Genomic DNA, 26,096 nt, shown 5'->3' with positions numbered 1-26,096 from the left:
GTGAGATTATCCGTAGTGCAATCACTTTTTGTCCATTTTTTTGTTGCAGTTTATTTCCCCAGGTCTTTCTGGGCTACTGGTATGAAATTGCAAAGGCACCCATCCTCCATTTTAAACTAAATGATAATTTAAAAAAGCATTTATATAAAATGCAACATGATTTATGAAGCCATCCCTCTAGGCTTATACATATTCACAGCCATGTAGAGCTATATAGGGAGAGGCTGAATAAGCTTGGGCTGAATTCCCTGGAGCGTTGGAGGCTGAGGCGTGACTTTATAAAGGTTTATAAAATCATCAGAGGCATGGATACGGTGAATAGACAAGGTCTTTTCCGTGAGGTGGATGGAGTCTCATCTAAACCTATAATCGTGAGCACAGGTTTAGAGTGAGAGGGGATAAAGTTGAAAGTACCTTAGCAGTAACTTTTTCATGCAGAGGATGGTGTGTATGGAATGAACTGCCAGAGGAAGCTGGTGCAATTTCAACATTTAAAAGGCATCTGAGTGTGTATACGAATAGGAAGGATTTAGAGGGATATGGGCCAAGTACTGGCAAATGGGATTAGATTAGTTTAGGATATCTGGTCAGCATGGGCAAGTGAGACTGAAAGATCTGTTTCCAAGTTGTACATCTTTATGACTCTATGATCTACCCCTTTGCTCTTAATGTACTAGTCAAATCTCTTTGGATTATCTTTAACATTATCTCCCAAGGCTATCTCATTTTCCTTTCTTGCCCTCCTCATTTCCCTCTTTAGAATGTCCCTGCACCTCTTGTACTCTTCGAGATTCACTTGATCCCATTTATCTATATCTAATATATGATTCATTCTTAATCCGAACCAAAGCCTCAATATCTTTATTCCTCCAATGTTCCCTCCTCTTACCAGCCTTACCTTCACACTAACAGGAACATCCCGCCTCCGAACTCCCGTTATCTCACTTCTGAAAGCTTCACTCTTCCCGGCCGTCCCTTGAGCTGCAAACAGTCTACTCCAATCAACCCTTGAAAGGTTTTGTCTCATACTATCAAAATTTGCCCTCGTCCAATTAAGAACATTAACTTATATATAATGCCAATCCTTTCCATAAATATTTTACAACTAATGGCATTATGACCCCGGCCCCCAAAAGCTCCCCTACTAGCCATTCAGTCCCTTGCCCTGCCTTATATCACAAGAGTAGGTCAGGTTTGCTCCTTCTGTGATAGTTACATCTGCATATTAATGAAGAAAATTGACTTTAGCACTTACCAAATTCCTCACCATCCAAGCTCTTAAGACCATGGCTGTCCCACTTTATGTTTAGAAGGATAAAATTTGCTATTATTACAATCTTATTATTCTCACGTATAAATAAGATCTTTCGACATATTTGCTACTCAATTTCACTCTGACTACTGGGGGGACTATTGCAATCGCATCAAAGTAATCATGCTTTTCTTATTTCTGACTTCCATCCACATAGCTTCTCGAGACCATCCCTCAGAAATGCCTTGTGTTAGAACAGTAGTAATGTTTCACCACAAGAAAAATTGACTCCAATCTCCTTCTAGCTCTTCCTACTTCTGCCGTACCTTTGATGATGGGAGGGACTTTGAACATAAATTATTCAATTTGCTGGTGTTGGTTAGTAGCTGAAAATAAAGATACTATGGGTGACTTGGGTGATGGGAAATAAAAGGTTACATTGTATGGAAGGAAAATTCTGGATAGAAACAAGAATTTTAAAAAAACGAACTCCATTCAGTGTTTGGAGTCCTTGTTGGTTCAACCTGTGCTTTGGTCTATAATACAAAATTACAGAAAAATATTTATAGCAATTAAAAATAAAATGTTAGGATATTGGAAGAACAGCTAAGAGCTTCAAAGCTTGACAGACGGCTTGTGGGAAAGGACATGGAAAGCAGCAGGGTTTCCAGAACTTCTCATCTCTGCCTTCCCTGATCGAAATCAATCTGTGATTTATAATTGTTGAGGATTGTTATTCATTAATATCGGTGTGTCAGGTAGATCTCAGTCTCAGGGAGGGGTGACGTGCTTCTTTGTTTTGTGATGAACTCAGGGGAACATACAATAGTAAGGGTGTAAACCCAAAGGGGTGCAGGAGCAGAGGATCCCCCGTGTGTATGTGCACAAATCAGGGAATGTACCATGACACATGGACAGAAGAGCAAATAAACCCTACTTCATCACCCTACGCTGTAGAGAGCAAACACAAAGCAATTATGTTAAACTGAAATAAAAAGTCTCTTGTCTCACCTGGAATGTTGCACCTAGTTTCAGGTGCCATGTTTTTGAAAAAAATGCAAAGTTATGAGATTGGGTGTGTGACTGATTCACAACACTATTCCCGGGATGATACACCTCACCAACTCTGAGAAATTGAGAATAGTTCTCCTCTGCTGATAGTTTCCAGACTCTGTGACCAGTTGCTATGATTGGTTCTCAATTCCGTCTTGCGTCATATAGATCTCAATGGCTGAATATTTCAGGTACTCATGAGCTGTGCCTTGCCTGATCACAGCGCCCTCTGATTTATTATTTTTGAGGGTTGCTGTTCAGTAATATCCCTGTATCAGACAGATCTCAGTCTCATTCCCTGGGATTTGACAGGTATGGTGTGTCAAGTAGATCCCAGGAATTGCGCTCCATGAGATTTTTGTGTGAGAAAAACTCCAGTTCTGAGAATCCGCCCTTGGATTGTGCACGTGTTGTGTCTGAATACCTGACTGAACGTTGACATTTTTGGCTGATGAATGTTTCGTTGGGCGCTTTAGGTGGCGATTACTGCACTACTAACCCAGGCTGCCCTGACATTGGGAGTACTTTTAGTTTAGACAGTGTAGAGTAAACTTTCAAACTCCGTTGTCTGCCTTTTTTCGGCTTCTGGTGGAGCCTATAAAATTATCATGAGGTGACCCGAGGCCGTGACCCTTGGCGCATAAGCGGAAATGTTCTCTAATCATTCTGCCTCTGGAGTGTTCCATCAGGCATATCGTGTGAAAGATGTATTTACATTAGTGGGCTGCATAGTAGCGCAGCATTAAACTAAATGACTGGATAAAATACAATCAAACAGAACAAGTGAAAGTATTTGGCTGGGAAAGGAGTAGGATGTTGGTAAATGTATTATTACTGACTGGCCTTGAAGAAAGAATTAAGCAAACTCAAGATTAGTGCATATTCATTCGAGATTTATTAACCATTTCAGAAAGCATTTTTATCCAAAAGATTGATGTAAAAGCTAACAGAAATGAATATAATGGCTGGATGCCACATTGAGACGAGAACACATGCGCTGTGAGCTGGGAATTTTCTGTACATCAGTAACAGTCACAAGAAAGGGAATACAAAGGCTCATCAGAAAGGGTAGGCAACCATTCTGAGTAAGGAACAAATAAAAACAAAACAAACGGGCTTCAAACAACTGGGAAGCTACAAATTCTTCCAACCACAACCATCTCAAAGATATCAAAGTAAAAAGGAAAATCCATCAATAATTGTCTCAGTTACACGCTGATAAACTGAAGTCATCTCACTGTTAGAGTCAGCAACAGGACAGATTGGAGATTGGGAATTCAGAGACCTTGATAAGCAGACCAGGAAAATCAAAGGGGTCCACAAGTCATTCACTTAACCTGGAAAAGAGAGAGAAAGCAATGACGCAGATGTTTATGATCAGGGACTTTCAGATTTAATGTTTATTCAATGGCACACTTAGAGATTTCACAAAACATATTGGGCTGCTTGGTGTGAGAAAGATGTGATTATTCTCACCTTCACCAGAGTGACGGCAGCGCTGTAGAAAATACTCAGGCAGAACAAGGTGATGAACGTGGAAGCAGTTGTCCAGATGTTGCTGTTATCATCCTCATAGTCTTCAATCCAAGTGCGATCTATTGAATCTATGAATATAAAGCCGAGCGAAAGCATTTAGATTGTTTATTGATCCAGATCGCTCTATCTGCATCCAAGTCATGTAATTGGAGACCATTACATCTTCATAAAGCGGTCAGGTATTTCTCAAGTGTGACTCTTATCTGTATCTATTAGTGCGTTATCGACTCTGCAAGAAATTACAAATACTAACTGCACATGTTCTTTCTTCATTGTCCATGTCAGAACGTGTTAAATTATTTTTCTTTTCATCTATTATTTAAGGATATTATTATTTGAGGAATGCTTATTACGAATGATGATTTTAATTATATCATTATATTTTAAATATAGGCTGTGACAGCACTTTGGTTGAAAATTGTGGCCATCACTGAATAAAAGTTCAAATGTGATTCTCATCTTTTGTATTGGTGACCAATTGCTTGGCAAATCATGAATATAAGTGACATCACAGTCAGGACATTGCTTCATATTTTAGTTTGAAGGATCTGTATATTTAGGAATATGTTTTTGTACGTGTGTCCCTTAATTTATTTGATCTACTGCTTGGTGTGTCTGGTTTCCCTTTAATGTTTGTGTATGTGGTTATGAGAGTCTCTTACTTCTCTCTAGCCCATGTTGGAGTCTGTGCATGAATAAACATATTCCTGTTCCTTTACTGCTGGTGTGCTCATGTGTTTGTGCACCTTAATTTTGGTCTTTTCCCAGTGTGTAAGCATCTTCATGCTAATATGCCACTTCCTTGCTGCCTATGCTTATCTTGTAATGTCTTTGTGAGTGTTCACTTTTCATTAGTGCTATCTAAAATGTGTGCTTATGTGTCTGTTTCAGATCCTACCTACACTGGGTTATTTTCATGTTTATGCTTAATAAATGTTAGCATGCAATGTTATGTTTTGATGGATGTTTATATTTATATGATGATGATTGCTTGTGTGGCAATCTTTCCCAAACCATCTCCTGATCAGCTTGTTTGTGCTATTGTTTGTGGATACTTGCTGATCCTTGTGCCCATTATCCTTATTTAATAAACGCCCCTCTATTTGTTCATCTATGCACTTGTGTGTCTGCATGTGAGACTCTGAATTTGTGTGTGCGTGTGATATTGTATACATGCTGATCAATGTGGTTTAAAAATAACTAATTAAGCTGCCTCTGTCATCGTTTGTTTGTGATTCTGAAAATGGGAAAATAATGATATTAATGTTTATCTCTGTGCACTTACGTGCCTGTGTGAGTTGACATGTGGGAGGACATTTTTCAGATTTTGTATCTGTGTGTTCATGTGTGTATGTCTGTACGCATTGTGCTGTATGAATGTACATGTATTCATGCCCATTTGTGTGTTACCGTGTGTCTATGTTTCTCATGGTTATATGTGAGTACTCCTGTTCATTTGTGCAAATGATTTTCTGTCGGTGTATGTGAGTTTTTGTATGAGCTTAGGTGAGTGTTCAAGTACCACTTGCATGTGTGGCTCTGTGCGAGTATGCGTGTGTGACATCTTATCTATATGCACATTTGAGTGTGCACATAAATATGTGTCTTTAGGTGAGAGCCCGCATATGTGTCATTACGTGTGTATTTGCGATCATCTCTCTGTATCTGTTCTTATACCAGACTGCAATTTTTATTATTCTAATATATTGTTCTAATTTTAATGCATTCCCCATAATTAGATTTTGACCTTGGTGTTGCAGGAAACATTTCCCATCGTTGTACAGAGATAAGCGTTTTATGAGCAACTCCTCTGTTGCAGTGATAGAACTTCTGTCTCTGAGAGAAAAGGCGTGAGTTCAAATCCCCACTGCCCCAGAGATAACATTTCTGAATATGTTTATTAGAAAATGTCTACTTGTGTTCTGTATGTGAAACAAAATGATATCAGGTATTCGAATACCAGAATTGATCCCATGTGTTCCAGAAAACTGAGACAAAACTATGGAATTCAAACTGGGACGATGCAAAGACCAGTTTTGGATTATGGGAATCAATGTTATCATTTGTTAACAGAGCCAAGCGTGTCTAACATGCTTCAAAGGTATTGTTTTGCATGGAAATGTTAAATCTTTGGACAGTAAGCAAGAAGCTGACTGTTCCTGTTCGCAACTGGGTTACATTACACAGGACATCCACCATGAAAACTCTGCACAGGGAGCAAGAGGACAGACCATTCATCGTTCCCCTCCCCTCTGCTCCACAACAACTTATCTGTTGATTCTCTTTGGTGTGAAAGTGAAGATACACTGTGTCAACTCATGCGCTGGCGCAAGATCCCCAGAAACAAAGGTTTCATTCAAACTGTTCTGCACTCTTTACGATTGGTATGTTCCAATCAAATTTAATTTTAAAGTGTCTTAAATTTACATTTCTAATTGGTGCAATTTGGCAGTTTAAAACTGACATGAATTTTGTAAGAATTGGGGGAATCAAAACACCAAGTTCAAAACTCGTGCCCTACCCTTGACATAAAATGGACATTGTCAGATTTTGTCACAGAGGGATTTAGGATGGATAACGTCCTTGGCAGAATCCTGCAATGAGTGAGCTTTACTCTATCTCTGACCCAGGGTGTATCTGAGCAGAGAACATTAACTGCACAAGACACTTGTTACAGACCTGTTAATAATCCACTTTAACTACACAGATGCAATGTAAGTCAGAGTGAGAAACAACTAATTCAGTATTTAACTCACAACTGGAGGAAAAAAAACACTTCATTACTTCTGTTGAATTATTAAATGCAACTTTGAGATTTTTATTGACATGAATTAACAGTGTCCATCAGTGCAAGTGAAATGTTTACAAAACTCGGTTTACCGCTGGATTTATCGACTGTTCTGTTGATGATCTTCAATGGAATCGCTTCATGTCCCACCACACAGGAGTAAGAAGCACCGCTGGCCCACTCCTCCGCTGTAATGGATAACAAGCTGTAGATGAAGAAGGAAGTGTTGTCGCTCTCCGCCATCACCTCGGTGTTCATGTAGTTACTGGGATTCACCGGCTTGTCATTGTTTGTCCACTTGACGAAGATCTCTCGGGGGGAGAAACCTCTCACTAAACAGGTGAGGGAGAGAAACCTCTGAGCGGAGATTTCTTCTGTTGGTGGCAGAAGGACCGACACTGATGGCTCCAGCGGATTAATCACTGCAGAATATTTGAGACAAATATAAATCAACCAAAAAAATCCTGAACCAATATCACAATTTCACTAAATATTAAAATACGCCATGTTTAATTTGGGATTTATTCACTTTCGTTTTCTAAAGGAGCAGTATGGTACACATACTGTTCATTAAAAAGAGTAAAGTTTAATGTGAAAGTTGCCTCCATGTTTCCAGCCCACAACGAGGACATTCTGGTCATTTGTCATTGCTGATAGTGACGTCACAACCCAGGCTTCTTCCCACCTTATCTGACTTAATCAGAGTACAATATCCTTTGGTCCATCTTTTTTCTGAATCAGCTACTTAGCTATCCTGCCTTCAGATGCATCATTAATGCCCCTAACGGTGTTGGTTCATTTCCAATCAAAGCTTGCCATTGATGTAACTGGATCTGGATTACACATGGGATCCTTTGTGCTTTAATCTCACTGCTCACCTTTCTCCTTGTGGATGGAGTCTCTCAGCGGAGTCGGTAGATTCTGATGGTACACCACACATTCAAAAGTAACGCCACTCAGCCAGGCTTCAGTAGAAATGTCTAATTTGCTGATCACGCTGTCGGGATTCTGTCCAGGCTGCTCAGCAATCTCTGATTTCAGAGGCTTCTTTTCTTGTTTCCAGGTCACATTGACTCCAGAAGGAAGATTGGACACAACGCAGGTTAACGTCACCGTCGCCTCCAGTAAGACTTGTTCTACTGGCGGTGGGAGGATTTTAACGGTGTTCGGGTGGCACTCGGTATCTTCTATGAAACAAAAATCAAAGTCAATGAAAAATGCCCCTTTCTGATACAAACAGCCAATCTTCAGATTACTCCTTCACAGGGTGAAGACACCACCTTCAAAATGGCAAATCCAACTATTGCTGAAACGATGCTTACTATTGTTGATGTATTTTGATCTGTGAAACATTTGTGATTACCTATAACATACCCTGTGTAATTATTCCGAAAGAACACTGGCTTTGTAACAAGTGAAACCTGTGAAAAAAGTAAAATCATCGAAGATACCATCATGTAACCCATGGAATTATCTTTCTTTCGGAGTTTGTCTCTCACTTAAGACCATCCATTGATACTTGTGACAAGAGTAATCTGAATATAATGAGTTCATTTCCATGTTCATAACCTTTAGGTGCAAGTGCTGCTGGTCACACTGACTGCCAAATCACATCCCAAATTTTGGACAGATTATAATAAATAATTACTATTCTCTTTGCAGAGTTCCAAAGTGTTACAGGAGCGGTGAACAGCAATGGAAATTCTGTTCATTATATTTAACATGATTAAAAATACTTTGCGTTATTGGTGTGATGTCATTCTCTAATTTATGTCATTGTTCCTCGTGGGCTGTGTTTGGAATAGATCTGAAAACAAGACATTGAGTACAGCATTGGATATCGAGAAGGACACCCATCTCCTTAAGTCTTTCCCTCCATTCAGTTAGTTCATAACTGGTCTGTACTTTCACTTTATTTACCAAGCTGCATTTTTTAATTTCTTCATAGAGCAGGAGAGAAAAAAAATAAACAAAAGCGTCTTAAATTAATCTACAAACGCGATGGAAATGTCACTAATTTTATAGACATCCACTACTCACTGTGTGAACATCGCCACCCCAAACAGGCTAAATCAGCCTGTCTCAAGTTCCTAGTTCATTCATCCCTATTGTAGCATTCCCACCAGAATTTATTCTCCTGCCTCATCCACTAATTACAGAGAGCATTTTAAAGAAGCTCAGTGAGATCACATTTATCCCAGTTCATCAAATGTGATACCCACTTGGTCTGTGGTCTGATCCCATAAATGAAGTTAAAGAGCTCAGTACCAGATAAAAATCGATGTCGTACAATGTCCAACCAAGCAGGGAATGAAGCATTGAACGCATTTTGATTTATTCTCAAGTAAGGATCACTGCATATTTTAACCACGTCAATTTGATAGAGGTTCAGAATAAGGCTGTTCGGCCAATCCAGAGTTTAGATCAGAATGATGCTGGAAAAGCACAGCAGGTCAGGCAGCATCCGACGAGCAGGAAAATCGACATTTCGGGCTAAAGCCATTCTCCTGCCTTCTCCCCGTACTAAACAAGAGCCAATCTATCTCTGGCTTGAGTACACACAATGGCCTGGCCTCCACAGCACTCTGCAGCAACATGTTCCACAGACTCATCACTCTCTGGCTGAAGAAACCCACCCCATCTCAGTTCTAAACGGTGCCCCTTTGACCCTGAGACTGTGCCCTTGGGTCCTAGTCTCGCCTACCAGTCAAACACCTATTCCACATTCACTCGACCTCAGTCTCTCAGTATTTTCTATGTTTCAATCAGATATCTCTCCAATATCCCCCCTCCACCCCAAACCTATCCTCGAAGCGGCTACCAGGCAAGGATTCAGCACTCTGAATGCCTCTCCCAGCATGGTCAGGCAACAAACTATTTAACAAAGCTCACTGTCTATATATCTATCTTCAACAGAGAGGAAACCTGCTTTTCTGACTTGCCAAAAGGTTGAATTATGAGCAATGCTAATGTAACACTCAAACTGAAATGAGATACGTGGCATGTTGGGAAATGAGAAGCTGTACCGTGCTGTTTACTCCGCCTGATAAATTAGTGTATTTGATTCACATCAGAGTTCAGAGTGATTTGTAGCTCTCTCAGTCTGTGTCTCTTACCCTGGAGTGCAGTGATGTTTTTACTTTGAGTGTTCTCTCCATGAGTGACCTGGCAGGTATAGACCGCGCTGTTGAACCATTCACCATAAGGGACCATCAGCCGACTCGTCACCGAGAAGTTCCCGTCCGCCTCACACACGGGAGACGTGAAGAAGCCAGAATCCAAGGGTCGGCCATTTTTCAACCAACTCACGGTGATTGACTTCGGATGGAACTCGATGATTGAACAGACGACGGTTGCAAACTTGCTGCTTGCGATGTCTTCACTGGAGCTCACAGTTAGGAGAAGAGTTGGTGGGAGAATGTCTGGACCTTTAGGAAATACATCGCATACATTATCCGACGAATTTCATAACAAATACAATCAGTTCTCATATATCAAGGTTTCTTGTGGTTAATGGATACAAGAATCATAATTGTGCAGAGTGCTGGAGAAGCTAGGATCCACACAGAAAGATCAGCAGGACAATGTGAAAGGCTAAAATTATAGGACACTGCAAGTGAGTCAAAGAGGCAGAGAAACTATAGGCCGGTTAAATCAGAAGGGAGATAGCAACGTTGGATGGTATTCGTTTTAATGACAGAGTCTGATGAACAAGACAGATTAATTACCGGCATATGTGAGGAAATGACGCAGTTGCTATCACGGAGACATTGAGAGCCGGGCAGGAGTGGCTATTCAATATTCCAGGATTTGGTGCCTTCAGGCGAGACAGGGAATGATGGAAAATGATGGGGGCGTGGGTGTGCGGTACAGAATGTTGCTTCTGTCGCAATTCTGACAAGAGTATTTTAGGCTGTAAAGAGAAATGAAATCATGGATACCTCCTTGAACAAAGGCAAATGGACAGTACTTCAAAACCAAAATACAGCAAACGTAACTACTGGGAGAGCACGATAGACCTTACTATAGGTCCAAAAGACCAAGTGCAAATACATGGGCAAATTTCAGAGACATGTAAATTAAATACGGGAATGAAAAGAGGTTTTTAACTTCCTCAGCATAGGCTTGGATATTCACTTTGTCAAAAATTTAGAGGGAGCACAATTCTGAAAATGCCCCCTGGAGAATATTTGAACAAAGTATGTGTTTAATACAGAGAATTTTAATCCAGACCTTGCAAGAGAGGGGTGAACCTGAACTTAACTCTAGGGAATGAAGTCGACCCAGTGGGTAAAACATCAATGGTGGAGCACTTTGCAGACAGTGATCGTGAATCAGTTGGATTTCAGATTGTACTGCAAAGGAATAGAAATTGGCCCAAAGTTCTGAAAAGGGGAAGGACAGTTTTAGTAAGATCAGGTAATGACTTGACCAGAGTGGACTGGAAGCTGACACTTATTGGTAAATCTGAGTCAGAGCAGTGTGACACATTTAAAAAAGAGGTAGGAAAATCACAGGGAGGACATTTCCCAGGAAGCCACTGCGTGGGACCAAGAATGCAGCGGGCTCTGGACACCAAAGGGCATGGAGGGGGAGATAAAGAGAAACAAGGAAGGCTTCCGGTCTATACTGAAATCTCAAAACAATAGAAACTAATATGGAGTACAGAACGTGCAAGGGGGAGTTTGAAAGACAAAGGAATTAGAAGAGCAAAAGGGATCATGAGAAAATAATAGCAGTCAAAATAAAGGAAAATATTTTTAAAAGTTACAGACTCATTTATAATAAAAGAATTATTCGGGAAACAATAATGCCCATTAAGTGTTATTATTGGAGTGGAGCCGGAGGATTTGGTTGTGGTCAAAACGAATGTGTTCTGTCAGTGTTCACTAGTAAGAGGGACAGTGTGGGGACAGAAATCATGGAGGGGTGTTGTGATGTACTTTCAGAAATTAGGACACATGACATGACGTTCTGTGTTGTCTTGCTGAATGAAAAGTGGTTATATTTCCAGGGCAGGTGAAAAGTATACCATGCGGTTGAGCGATGCAAAGGATGAAATAGTTGGGTCGCTGACAATAATTTAGAATTCCTGTCTGGCCACAGCAGTTGTGCCAAGTGAGTGTAGATCAGCCAATGTTGCACTGTTATGCAGGACGAAGGAAGGGATAAATAATGAAAACACAGATCTGTCAAGCTAGTCTCAGTGGTAAGGAAACTATTGAGAAGTGAAATTAGTCTTCATTTGCAAGATAAATCAACAATTTTCAGCACGGTTTTATTGAGAGGAAGTCACGTGTAACAATTTGATAGTAGTTTTCATAGAGATAATTCGATGTCCAGATGATAGCAATAATCAGAGCCAATGGGATCCGAGTTAATTTGACAGATTGGATCTAGAACTGGCTGAGTGGTGGGAGCAGGGGATAATAGTCATCGGGTGTCTGCGTGACTGGAAATCTATGTCTCCTGGTGTTCTGTAGGGATTAGTGTTGATTTCCGTGCTATTTCTCTTACATACCAATGATTGAGATCAAATTTAGGAGGATTAACCAGTGAATTCACAGATGAAATGAAAACTGTCATGTTGGTAAGTCATGAGCATAATGGCTTTAGATTGCAGGAGGATATAAAAGGGTTGATTGTATGTGAAGAGAAAAGTTGCAAATGGAAATTATTCTGAATAAATGTAAGATGACGTAAATCGGCAGAAGAATCTGTGAGGTATGACGTTTTGAATGGTGGAACCCTGGAAAGGCCTGAGGATCTTTGGTGCATGTACCCACCGATCCCCTATAGTACTGTGTCGTCTGGATAAAGAGGCTAAGAAGGTGGGAGGATATTTGCTTTTATTAGCCTAGACATTGACAATGAAGAGTGGTGAGATGATACTGGAACTTAATAAAACACTGGTTAGGCCATACTGAAGCGTTGTGTGCATGTTATGGAAGGAATGTGATTACACTGAAGGCAGTATTGATGAGATTTGCCAGGATCTTGCCTGGGTTGGAGGGTTTTAGTTATGAAACTAGTTTAGATAGACAGGGGTTTTCCTTGGAGCAGAGGAGAATTAGGGAGAAGATTATCATGATGTCTAGAATTATTTTAGGCATAGACATGGTAAACTGGATGAAACCTTTCCCCTTGATGGAGAGATCAATGCCTCAGGGGCACAGGGTGAAGGTAAGGCCAGGAGGTTCCAAGTGGATCTCAGGGGAAAACAAAATCAAACAGAGGGTGGTGTTAGCCTGGAGCTCAGCACCTATAAGTCATGTAGAGACTGAGCCCCTCATTATAAGTATGAAGTATCCTTGCAAGGGCAAGTCACACAAGGCTGGCACATGAGACTGGAATAGTTAGGTGGCTGTTATTGATAGGCGTGAATTGGGTGGATCAAAGGGCCTTTTTCCTGTGCTGTGTAAGGTGAATCTATGAAAACGGTTATAAATAATGCCTTATTCATGTTAATCACAGATGATCTGTTTATCTCAGTTCCTACAACACGTACCTGGACATGGCATTTCTTTGCTCTTGTGTGTCCCGCTGTGTTGAACCTCACAGGAGATTTTGCTGGGGCAATCTACCGCTGACCCTGGCAGGGTTAACTGGCTGCTCAGGGTGTAGGTTCCCTTCTTGTTTCTCACTGATGGGTAAGTCTTCAATCCAGTCGTGATTAGCTCCCCACCTTTCTTCCAGGTTACCTTGGTGACGTCAGGGGAATAGTCCATCGCCAAACAACCAAAGATCACAGAACCGGTGTTGTGCTCCTGACAGGAGGAGACCAGGCCATAAAGTGTGGGGAGCGATGGTGTCTCTACAACAGAATGACCAATTGAGCATGTTAGTTTCTGTTAATTTGACCTTATCAGTTACTCAAATGTATCCTCAGTGTAAACGTTTGCCAGTATGCTCCCGCTGAAGTCGAGAGCATAACTGGGGTTTTTTTTTGTTTCCTACCAGTTGCTGATCATGATCATTGGTTCCCTCTTTAGAAACATGCCCTCGATCTTGACCATTACCATATAATTTAGGAAGAACATCCTGATCCCACCCCAGTAACTGTTTGAAGATCTCAGCAAGTGATACTTTCACTGGATTGCTGTGAAGAGCAGAGACGTTTCACAAACTACAAACCAAGGAAATGCAGATTCATCGAAATTCTACAGTGTGTGCAAACAGGCCATTTGGCCCAACAAGTCCACACCCACCCTCTGGAAAGTAACGCATCCAGACCCATTCCCCTACCCTATTATGCTACAGTTAACCCTGACTAATGCACCGAAACTCCCAATCACTGAACACAACATTTGCAATTCCCACAACTTGCACATCTTTGGAGTGTGGGAGGAAACGCACACAGACATGGGGAGAAAGTGCCAACTCCACACAGACAGTCACCCGAGGCTGGAATGGAACCTGAGTCCCGAGCACTGTGAGGCAGCAGCACTAACCATGGAACCAGCGTGCTGCCCCACGAGGTGCCGTGCTGCTGGAAATACCCAACAGCTGGCCGTACCCCCGGAGAGAAGTCAGAGTGAATGATAGAACATAGAACATTACAGCGCAGTACAGGCCCTTCGGCCCTCGATGTTGCGCTGCCCTGTCATACTAATCTGAAGCCCATCCCACCTACACTATCTCATGTACGTCCATATGTTAGCCCAATGACGACTTAAATGTACTTAAACTTGGCGAATCTACTACCGTTGCAGGCAAAGCATTTCATACCCTTATTACTCAATAAGTAAAGAAACTACCTCTGACATCTGTCTTATACCTATCTCCCCTCTCTTTAAAGTTGTGTCCCCTCGTGTTTGCCGTCCCCATACTTGGAAATCAGGTCCAGTGAGCCTTCCTCACTTATCAATGCAAGGCAGAATGTTCTCTCTGGGAGGGAGGTCACTGCAGCAGCAGCACAGGCAGGAGCTGAGCACTGGGACGGGGAGGATGGCTGTCAGGGCTGAACTCATGCCAATTGTCTGGAAGTTGAAACATCTCATTTACAATTATCTGAATTCTGTAGGCCTCTGAAAAATGGAGGACCAGTAAGGTTCAGAGACTTTGGAGTGTTACAGCTGAGTATTTACGTAAATATGATTTGAGAAATGAACAAGTAATCTTTAACTTTAATAACTATCAAACTGACACACAGTTCACCACCAAACCTCATGTCTCAGACTAACCACTGCACTTATTCTGTCTAGACCTAAATTCCCACTCACATTGACAAACCCTACCCTGCTATACACCCATTCATGCCCGGAACACACAACCCCTATCACACGAAACACATCCAAGGCAATCCATATTGGTAGTGTAGCTGAGCAGAGAGATCTCGGTGTCCATGTACATAGATCCCTAAAAGTTGCCAGCCAGTTTGATAGAGTTGTTAAGAAGGCATACTTTGTGTTGGCTTTCACCGATAGAGGGAATGAGTTTCAGAACCATGAGGTTAGGCTGCGGCTGTACAAAACTCTGGTGTGGCTGCACTTGGGAGTATTGTGTACTGTTCTGGTCACCACATTATAGGGAGAATGTGGAAGCTTTGGAAGAGTTCAGAGGAGGTTTACCAGGATGTTGTTTGGTATGGTGGGAAGGTTTAATGAGGAAAGGATGAGGGTCTTGAGGCTGTTTTTATTTGAGAGAAGAAGGTTGAGAGGTTACTTAATTGAGACATAAAAGATAAACAGAGAGTGGACAGTGAAAGTCTTTTTCCTTGAATAGTGATGGCTAGCAGGAGAGGACATAGATGACAGATGTCAGAGGTTGTTTCTTTACTCAGAGAGTAGTTGGGCCATGGAACACACTGCCTGCAACAATAGTACACTCGCCAACTTTAAGGCCATTTTAAAGGTCATTGGATAAACATATGAATGTAAATGGAATCGCGTAGGATAGATAGGCTTCAGATTGGTTCCACAGGCCAGCGCAACATTGAGGGCTGAAGGGCCTGTACTGCACCGTAATGTTCTATGTTCTATATTCCAGATGGACATATGATCTCAATTCCTTTCACTCATTTACACTCCTGCCGCCCTGCACCTGGCCCATGGTGAATCTGGCCCTGACTGGAACTGGCACCATCATTTTCACAACCTCGGACAAAAGCCCACTATCCAAGACATGACCCCAGTCCATGATCACTGACCTCTCACCTTACCCAAGTCAACATGTGCACATTGCATCCCAGCTCCTTTCGCATCTGTCCTTTACCACCTACCATTTTGCCAGACTCCGAGCTTTGCATTTTGACAACACGTCCCCTGTCACTTCATTACAGTGACCTTCCACCCCCGAAACATCCTGGCACTCTGCGCACCTCTACACTAACCAGCCTGGAACACTGCCCACCTCTGCACTAACCAGCCTGGCATCCTGCCCACCTCTGCACTAACCAGCCTGGCATCCTGCCCACCTCTGCACTAACCAGCCTGGCACTCTGCCCACCTCTACACTAACCAGCCCGGCACACTGCCCACCTCTACACTAACCAGCCTGGCATCCTGCCCACCTCTGCACTAACCAGCCTGGCATCCTGCCCACCTCTGCACTAACCAGCCTGGCACTCTGCCCACCACTACACTAACCAGCCTGGCACACTGCCCACCTCTACACTAACCAGCCTGGCACACTGCCCACCTCTACACTAACCAGCCTGGCACTCTGCCCACCTCTGCACTAACCAGCCTGGCACACTGCCCACCTCTGCACTAACCAGCCTGGCATCCTGCCCACCTCAACACTAACCAGCCTGGCATCCTGCCTACCTCTACACTAACCAGCCCGGCATGCTGCTCACCTCTCCATAAACCAGCCTGGCAAAGACAGACCTCCTGCATTTCAGCTCAAACTACCCCTCACCTACCAAGCACAATTCGACCAAATTATCCTGTGACCAATACCATTTACCTTGATGCCACCTTGCCAGACAGAGTGCATGCAAGCTTACCCAGCAGCCAGCCAACACCTCACAGCCTATCAGCCCAAACTCTCCCACATGCCCAATCTTGCCCCTCACTTGCTCACCACCTTCCAACTTTGAGCCCACTCCACCATAAAGTCAGTGAGTCATAAAGTCATGCAGCACAGAAACAGTTCCTTTGGTCCAGCTCATCCATGCTGACCAGAGTTCCCAAATTAAACTAATTCCACTTGCCTGCCTTTGGCCCATATCCATCCAGACCTATCCAGTTTCTGGAGCTGTTCAAATGTCTTCTAAATGTTGGACCTATCTCTGCATTTACCACTTCCTCTGGCAGTTCATTTCAATGTTTTGGACAGGTACAACATGAAGCTCCAACTCCTGCACTCAGTGCTCTCTGACCAATGAAGGTACATGTGCCAAATGCCTTCAACACACTAGCTACTTGAGACAACGCTTTCAAGAATCTATGAGTCTGAACCCTCAGGGTCCTCAGTGTTCAATATCACTACCCAGTGCCTTACCATGAACTCTGTAAGACTCTATAAGTCTGGACCCTCAGGGCCCTGTGTTCAACATCACTATCCAGTGCCCTACCATTAACTCTGTAAGTTGTGACCTGATTTGTCTTCTCAAAAAGCAATACGTCGTATTCATTTAAATTACACTCCATCTGCCACTCCTCAGCCCATTGGCCCAGCTAATCAAGATCTCATTGTACGTTTGGATAACTTTCACTGCCAATTATACCACCAATGTTGGTGTTACGTGCAAACTTACAAACCATGCCCCATTCAATGTTTTCATGGCTTTCAACCAATATTGTACCCTGTTTGACTTTCTCCCACATATCCGGAGCATTTTTTTAAGGATTGAAGGAATCTATCTCCTTATTGAAATCATTTAATGTTTTGTCCTGAATCAATTTCTGTGGTGGAGAATTCCAAAGTTTCACCATTCTTTTGCTGGACAGTAAACAATCAGGTTCAATGTAATCGGTGTGTTGGGAAGACTGGTGAGCAGCAAGATTAATGATGATCCCATGAATGGAATAGCATTCTACATGGGCCGCGGGGCCTTCTTCAGCTCCCAGTTTGCATGCTGACATGTCCCTTTGGCAGGATGTTCCAAAGCTGTGATCCTTGAGGATAAGGGCGCACATGCGTGTAAATGCTTCACCTGAAAGCTCTCCTCCAAATTAGACTTCAACTTGACTCTCAACTATTTCTCTGCCGTTTCCTCTTCCTCAATCACAGCCATGGGACTCACTTCCTAACAGCGCTGTGAATGTGGTAATACCACACAAACTTCAGCAATTCAAATAGGCTGATGATAACTGGTTTCTCAAGGCGATATAAAAAGTCTGACACTTCCACACCTGTCTAGAGATTCAAACAACCACTGGAAGAATTGAAAATTATTTGAGGCACTTGTGTGTCTACACAAGATGACGTGGTTTCCTTTTGCGTGATTTGACTGTGTTTTCACTGAATGAACAGAGCTATTTCTTAACCATACAATAGGAATGAAGCTTCCCTCATTTTTAGCAAGGCAATCACACATTATATTTCTTTATTCCAGGGAGGTACAGTGTTAAATTAAAGAAATATGATGATTGGGATGTTTCAATTGGAAATTGTCAGAGATTGAAAGTTTACTTTCATGAGCAATTAATTCCAGCCTCATTGTGTCACAGTACTCACAGGAATGTCTTCCAGAAATGGTGTCTCCCTTTGTTTCGGGCAGTCGAATCAGTAAATCTGGGACAGTTTTTGCTTGTTAAGAAAAGGTGTTGAAGAGTTTTAGCCAAAGGGAGACCTGTGGATTTAGCTCACAGATGCTCCATGATCGAAGTAAGTGGTGGAACAGCTCGAGGGGCTGAGTGCCCTCCTCTTGCTCCTACCTTCCTATCATTGTGTCATTCATTAAGCTAGCACTGGTGGTGAACACTTTTTATTAAAATATTTCAACAAATTAATTGTTTCACACATGCTGTAAAAAAAACCTTCTGTTGATTATTTGGAACGGGGTCATTGACATTCTCTATCTGAGTGATCAAAATAACTTCCACCCAATTACAGCAGCCACTGCGCTCTGGAGTGTGTTGTTACTTCATAATAGTTTCTTGTGAAACTACAGCTCGAGATCAGGGCGCTCCAATTCAATGATTCTCTGATATTTAATATCTCTGAACATTCGCAATTTGTTCAAATGCATCTTTTCTCTGAAGAACGTGTTTCATCGAACAGAATTGTTTTCAATGAAACAACAAACTTTAAATGCTAGAAAACCAAAATAAAGACAGAAATTTCTGAAGAAACTCAGCAGGTCTAGCAGCTCCTGGGGAGAGAAGGCAAGGTTAACCTTTCGCATCCAGAGACCACCCGCCCCCCCCCCCCCCCCCCCTTCACCAAATTGTTTTCATGTTTTTGGCACAAGAGCTCACACCTGTTGAGATAAACAGTGATTACGTTGGCTTGACTCCTGTTGGAAAAAGAATTCTTAGCAGAGGTACTGGATGGTCTGAGATAGCAATTGAAGACCAACTGAAAAGCTATCACCATCTGCAGCAAGTGTTGGATTCAGCGGAACTCCCAGCGTACTGAACAATCAAATTCAGCTACAGCACTGGTTTAATATAAAGTAAACCAGCCGAAGCCTAATCTCATCAAATATGCTTCGAAAATGATTCATTCTGGATTAGTTATAAATGATATTGTTAGAACAGCAGATCAAAAGCTGGGATTTCTTTGAGCACTTACTCCATTAACCCCATCTAGCGATGCTCAAAAGCTTGTGAACAAATATTGATCTGGAAAAAGCTGCTAACCACCAAAATTCTGTTTAATATCTAAGAGACACAAGTCAGGACAGCGATTGAATAGATTTCATTGGCCTCTGTGAGTGGAATTCCAACAAACACCCAGACATGTCAATCTGCTTTCTTGCACTGAAGTAACCTGATAAGAGATTGTGTTACATACCTCTCTAACAGGTTGTAAGTGAACACAGGCCACCTGGCACAGAATCAGGGACTCTACTACAACATCACAACAGACCTGAATACAATGAGCTTGACACTATCACGGAGAACACAGCCCACATGTTTTGACAATACATAAACCATGTTAGTTATTATCACCTTCCAACAACCAGGGATTGTTCCAGAATGTTTGTACAATGAAAGTAACATTTCAACATTTATCGAAGAATGCTTTGACAGCAGCTCAAAATTGTTCAAACTCTATGGGAACTACAGAGGAATAAATCTAGGAATTGCATTGCCATCAATTCACTGTCACTGGATTCCAACCTAGAACTCCCTTCCTCTTTCCCCTGTGAATGTTGCTGCACCAGACGGTCGACTTAGTTTGGAAAAGATTAAAATGTTTTGAAGTGTAATATGACCGTTGCCAGTGACATTAAAAGCTGATAATAGGTTTTCAAATAATAAGATGCAAAAAAATTCTGATTCTACATTGTGCCACGGAATATGTCCTGCATAACTGAGGCACAAAGAAAATATACAGCATATTTCCCTCTGCCTCGCTCAATCAAATATCTCTTGTTGCCAACAACCAATTTCAAAACTCTTGCTATCTGCCTTTTGTTCCTGAAATGTTCGTTCTGATTGGAACAACTTAGTCAGGGCTCTCAATTCTGGGGCACCTAATCGAATATTGTATTTCTGGCAGATAAAAGTGGTTTTGAAGCTCAAGATAAAATTGAACTGTCTGAGATTCAGGTATCCGAACTGGACAATTTACAAATGGTCAGGACCATTGACAAGTTAGTCAGACATAGCACTGAAACAAACTGCACAACAGACTTAATCCTAGAGGATACATTGCTCAACTCCTCACGTCAAATACATTCACTGTAATTGGACATTCATCAGAGGAACTAACCAGAGGATTAATGTGAACAAGAATGTGTTCACAATGAACATAAATAACCACTGAGTTAATAAACTTAATAAGTCATTGTGTTTAACAAAATTATTGAGGTGGGAAATATCGCCAATTAAAGCACAGATCCTGAGGAAATGGATTATTCTCTAAATTATTTTTACATATTCTTAAAACGTTCCTTGAACTGTGGAGATTTTGCATGCACTGCATAAAGTCAATACTGCATTCCAGTGTGGAAAGCATTTCTGTTGAAGGAATTAGGGCAAGGTCATTTTCTTGTTAACTGCTTTTAATGAACGAAAATGTTTAAAATGGTATGAATTGAAAACATGCTTCTGTCTGGAGTTGCCCGCTTTAGCGGATGTCTAAGTAAATGTGGGCACTGCTGCCTCACAGATCCAGGTACCCAGGCTCGGTTCCAGCCTCGGGTGGCTGCCTATGTGGAGTTTACACAATCTCCCCTGTGTCTGTGTGGGTTTCCTCCCACAATCCAAAGATGTGCATGTCAGGTGAACTGGTCATGCTGTATCGTCCATCGTGTTAGGTGCATTAGTCAGGGGAATGGGAATGGGTCTGGGTGGGTTACTCTTCAGAGGGTCGGTATGGACTTGTTGGGCCAAATGGCCCGATACATACTGCAGGAAATCTAATCTAAATGATTGTCACACTTAACTAATGTGAGCAGATTCCTTCCGATCGCTACATTGCAATAAATCGGTCAAGTATATTAATTAAAATAAATATTACTCTCTTTTCAGTGTCTGAATAAACAATGTGCTCTGTTATCCTCTAGTTCATGTCTTCTGCAAATTTGTGAACTCTGCATCCGTCTGAACACATCGATGTAAAATGAATTCTCTGCGTTTGCAGCAAGCACTCCCATGGTTTTAAGAGTAGGGTTCCTACAGTATCGAAACAGGCCATTTGGCCCAACAATTCCACTCTGACCCTCTGGACAGTAAGTCGCCCACCCAGACCCATTCCCCCTAATGTATATTTACCCCTGACTAATGCACCCTAACCTACACATCCCTGTACACTGTGTGCAATTTAGCACAGCCAATCACCTGACCTGCACATCTTTTGGACTGTGGGAGGAAACCAGAGAGTCCGAAGGAAACCCACGCAGACACAGGGAGAATGTGCAAACTCCACACAGGCAGTCACCCGAGGGTGGAATCGAATTTGGGACCCTGGCACTGAGCCACCATGCTGCCCTGCGAGGTCATGAGTGGATTATTTTAATTCATTCGAAATTTGGCCTTGGTCACATAATTCACTATAGCAGTTGTTTCGAAAGAATGACTCCTCAGTTGATATTTTGTTGGAAAATGTAACTATTTATTAAAAATGCACAGATTGGGAACACCTAAAGCACTGTGCAGATTAAATAATTCAGTTAATGTTTTATTTTTATCCTGTAAATCCAGTTTAATCAGAGACATAACAATTAATTAACTCAAATTACGTGTGAAACTGATCAAAGCAGTGAAACTGACCTGTTCTTCATAGAACTGAGCAGAATTTCCAAATGGTCTTTGCCAATGATCTTTTCCAGCCAGAAAAATATGTATGTAGTGTACAGCGGAATTGAAAGGTGTTTCTTGATCAATTATAACACAGTCATGGCATTTTTGCTCAACAGTAAGAACTATTAGAACATTAGACTTTTGGAATTCTATTTACATTTCTCTATGACTTGTAAACTGTTTAAAGACAGACCTTGTGATTGAACTAGATAGTGGGGTTCTGAATTTGGATTGTAAAGCATGGATTAGATTAATCCTTAATTATTACTTTTAAGTAAAAATGGCGCCCAAAGGTATCTGTTTTCCCTTCATTTCTAAAACCTTTGCGATTTGTCTTTCACTTAATAATAGGCTTTATGAAATTTCACCTCACATGCTGATTGCATTGAATGAGGAACCTGGAGCGGTTCACTGTCACCAACCGTGTTAACATTGCAAAAACAATGTAAAAACCAAAAACAGTTTCCCAAATATAACACATTTAATGTTACCCAAGCACAGTCCCTCCTCAACAGATCAACGATCACCAGATCACAACACGGTGTGTTTGCAGTGGAACTAGCTCTGCAAACATTTTCAACAGAACCAAGAACATGATGTAACCTCACAAAAAAAAAACAAAGCTGCTCAGAATCCAACAAACTAATGATTAAGTTGAATAGAAATAACAAGTCATAACAGCAGCCTTGTTTGTGAGGGGACTTAACACTTAAAGCTGTAACGTTTCTGGCAACAGTTCAATTTATTTCCAACCTGTACACCCTTCCTGATCATGACAGTCTTGTGCAGCGCACAGTAGAGCGGTTGAAGGCATATATTGATTAATCACTTCATGGTCAAAACAACATTATTGATTGGACAAATATTATCACATTATAATTTTAAGTTAGTTTCAATTACATAATCTGACCAATTCTGCAGTTTCAGATTTTAGTCCCAAATTTTATTTTGAATGAGGCTACTCAAAACAAAATTCAGTTAGTTTACAATTAGAACTGAGTTTTTTTTTAAAAGTCAATGCATTAAAAACTCGTTTTTTTTTTCATTTCTCACACTTCCGGGTTTCTGCCTTAAGTTGTTTTTCAGACCGTTACAAATGGGTGTAATGTTTTCAATCAAGCAGAGAAAAATGTGTCATATAAGTTTAACAAATGCAGAAATGATTCATGAAAAGCCAAAGATCTTCACAAATATTGGTAATGAAAAGTAATCCAGAGAGTCAATCTCCTCACCAGAAAGAAAACACCGATTACAGAAAGCATAAAAACGCTGATCAATTTCACAAACTGAATAAGATCCAATCAACTCAATTCAACAGAATCAAGGAAAATAAAATCAGAATCCAATCAACTCAAAACAACAGATTTGAATGAAACATAATCAAAATCCAAACAATTCAATTCAACAGAATCAAATAAAACAATTTCAAAAGCCAATCAACACAATTCAACAAAACCAAGTAAAAACAAAGTCAGAATCCAATCAACACAGTTCAAACCGAATCAACGAAAACAAAGCCAAAATCCAATCAACTCAATTCAACAGAATCAAGTAAAACAAATTCAGAATCTCATCAACAGAATGCAATATAGCACCGCAAGAAAATTTTATGACAGTTTCTAACCTGCTTGTCATCAACTAATTAACAAAATAAATGCGAAAATATAATCAGGGTAAGAACATATATTCACGAAGTGAATAATGATATTTTAGCATATTTTAATCATGTTTAGTAATGTCTCGAACATCTTTGATTTCTTAGCGTTTGTTGTTGATAATAAAACTCACAGTCAGGGTGTCACTGACATTAAACATTATTTATAGCTGACTGATTAAGAGACATTAGGTGTTTCAAGTAACCCAGCCACACAGAATGCCCATCTGATCAAAAAAAGAGATACACCGAGTAACTGACTCCATCATCCCCACTGTAACTATTTGCTGAGCCTTAACTGAAGTCTGTAATCAGTCTGAACAAAAATCAATCCGAACCAAACCAAACTCAGCACAGAATCTGAGTTTCATTTAATTCAGAAATTAGTCACATGAATAGAAAGTTTTTAAAAAGTCACTAAGAAAGTTCAAGGGTCTTACCTGAAGTCACTGTCACCATGGTCCCTTGGCCCCAGGAGCCAAGATAGTCACAGTGTTACATTCTCTGGACTGGGTCACACAATAACTAGCTCTGTATAAAACAAATCAAAAATCTACCATCATTTTAAATTTTCAGAACCACAGACAAAATAAAGTCACGATAAATCTTCATCACATAATTGCGCTAGTGAATTCTGAACATTCTTGATTAAAGTTAATACTGTTTTATACTTCACAGAGTAACACATGAGCTGATTCTCAAAATCCCCAACTGGTGTATCGATAATTACCCAACACTTTTACAAATTAAATAGTGATACTGGCATTAAACCGCACAGGACTAATACTGCAGTGCAAGTTAAGACGGTTTGTAGAAGTAATCACTGACTAGTTTCAAACAATGGAGGCTGAATAGGTTTTTGTATTGATCATAATTGCAGTGTCACCCCAGTTATATCACTGTGAGACACGTTGTGTCAAATACTATGACAGACTGTAAACTGTAAAATGCAGAGAATTTCTTCACTTCCTAGAAAGCAGTGATTCACACTCCTCTAAAAATGATTTGGTGCATTATTCCAGCTTTTACTATCCATTGCATTTTGAAAGCTTGGAATACTTTTCCAGGTTTGGTCTGCATTTAACTTGACAATCAACACGAAGAAGGTAGAAAAAAATTATACATTTGTACAAACTAGCACTACTGGATTGCGTTTAAATTGCATCTCACATTATTTCTCGCTCCTGCCATGCTGGAAATCACCAATTTGAGATAAACACTTGTCAGTGGTTTTTGTATGAGGATGTCGCTGTGCACAACACTGTGACCCATGTCTTTTGCACAGTAATAGATGGCGGTGTCTTCGATCTTCAGGTTCCCCATGTCCAACGCGAAAATGTTGTTTGAAGTGTCTTTGGACGCAGTAAATCGACCCTTAATCGCTGGTGCATAGTTACTGCTGGATGAACTATAGTACCAAAGCAGCCACTCCAGACCCTGTCCGGGAACCTGTCGGACCCAGTACATGCTGTAGCTGCTAAGATCGAACCCGCTGGTTTTACAGGTCAGTTTCAGGCTGCCTGCGGGACGGCCAGTCTCTGCCTCTGGCTGGGTCAAAACAACCTCCGACTGGACACCTTTAAAAAAGAAAACAAATAAACCATGAGCATTAATGCTGATGAAATGATGGCTGAGTCTTTTATATTCCTGCTGTAGACTAACATTGAGACAGTCACAAAGAGAGACTTGAACAAAAAACACTCACATGATAAGAAAGTCAGTAACAAACTGAGAAAAAGTGTCGACACAATCATTCTGATAACTTGTGGGAAGCGGTTCTGCTAAGATCTTTCTAAACAGAGCCGACCCAGGAGTGTTGAAATACGGTCCAGTGCCCAGGATTTATATGGCCATCGGAAGGGGCAGGCTTACAGCTTCCGCATGTTGGTTTCCTGCTGGAGGCTAAGACTGGATCCTGGTATCAGCTTGGACAGCCCGAACACATGGGATCATGTCTTTACATGAGGTTCTGCTTAAACATGGACACATACACATCTTGGGATATTTCTTTTGCTGAATAGCTTCTTTGGAAGTAAATTTGAGTAGCTTCAGGTCTGTTTCACATGATAGTTGCATGTATTTTGTTAAAAAAAAAAACAAATTCAACTGGAAGTTAGCTCCCTTTATTTCTACATTCATTCACAAGCAGATAAAACTAAAATTAAAGTTCAAACATATTACTAGCTAATAAAACAGTTGAGCTTTTCTTCCCTGGATACTGCAAGTCTCTGTCGCACTAAAAAATAACATGTAATTCATACTAAACATTTCAAAATTCAATTTAGGCAACTGAATACAGAGCGTGTCCAAAGTGATTATATTTAGAATATTCAATTAGAAGTTAACTCCCTTTAATCTTACATTCCACCACAAGCAGATAAAGCTAAAAAGAACTTCAATAATATTATTAGCCAACAAAATGAATGACTTTATTTTGGCTGTCACTCAGTC

At 41.0% G+C, this 26,096-nt stretch overlaps 1 pseudogene across 1 annotated transcript; it reads right to left on the bottom strand.

The window, feature by feature from the left end:
• Positions 1-6,635: 6,635 nt before the first annotated feature.
• Positions 6,636-25,482, bottom strand: LOC148138720 (Ig heavy chain C region-like; annotated as a pseudogene). The gene is made up of 7 exons (XR_015753826.1): positions 25,351-25,482; positions 24,914-25,222; positions 24,086-24,154; positions 13,138-13,443; positions 9,746-10,057; positions 7,508-7,816; positions 6,636-7,051 (listed from the first exon to the last, which is right to left on the bottom strand). The product of XR_015753826.1 is annotated as an Ig heavy chain C region-like (transcript).
• Positions 25,483-26,096: the final 614 nt, after the last annotated feature.

The sequence above is a fragment of the Chiloscyllium plagiosum genome, unplaced genomic scaffold (assembly GCF_037043375.1).
Source record: "Chiloscyllium plagiosum isolate Xiang-an unplaced genomic scaffold, Cpla_swu_hap1 HiC_scaffold_39, whole genome shotgun sequence".
Taxonomy (NCBI): Eukaryota; Metazoa; Chordata; class Chondrichthyes; order Orectolobiformes; family Hemiscylliidae; genus Chiloscyllium; species Chiloscyllium plagiosum.
Note: the sequence above shows the minus strand (reverse complement) of the source record. Positions and strands in the feature narration are given on the sequence as shown.